Here is a 730-nt window from a genome sequence, read left to right on the forward strand (position 1 = left end):
TATGGTGTCAATTACCGTGTTATCATGGAAGAAAAAATCCATTGATGGACTAACCTGGTCATTCAGTATATTCAGGTAGCCAGCTGACCTCATTCTTTGAACACATACTGTTGCTGAACCCAGACCTGACCACCTGCAGCAACCCCAGATTATAGCACTGCCCCCACAGGCTTGTACAGTAGGCACAAGGCATGATGGGTGCATCACTTCACCTGCCTCTCTTCTTACCCTGATGCACCCATCACTCTGGAACAGGGTAAATCTGGACTCATCAGACCATATGACCTTCATCCATTGCTCTAGAGTCCAATCTTTATGCTCCCTAGTAAACTGAAGCCTATTTTTCCGGTTAGCCTCACTGATTAGTGGTTTTCTTAAGGCTACATAGCTGTTCAGTCCCAATCCCTTGAGTTCCCTTTGCATTGTGGGTGTGGAAATGCTCTTACTTTAACTATTAAACATAGCTTGGAGATCTACTGTTGTTTTTCTTCTATTTGATTTCACCAAACGTTTAAATGATCGCCGATCACAATCATTCAGGATTTTTTTCCGGCCAAATTTCTTCCTCAAAGACGATGGGTCCCCACTATCCTTCCAGTTTTTAATAATGTGTTTGACAGTTTTAACCCAATTTTGGTAGTTTCTGCAATCTCCTTAGATGTTTTCTCTGCTTGATGAATGCCAATAATTTGACCCTTCTGAAACAGACTGACATCTTTTCTACGACCAC

This window comes from Girardinichthys multiradiatus, chromosome 22, assembly GCF_021462225.1.
Source record: "Girardinichthys multiradiatus isolate DD_20200921_A chromosome 22, DD_fGirMul_XY1, whole genome shotgun sequence".
NCBI classification, from domain to species: domain Eukaryota; kingdom Metazoa; phylum Chordata; class Actinopteri; order Cyprinodontiformes; family Goodeidae; genus Girardinichthys; species Girardinichthys multiradiatus.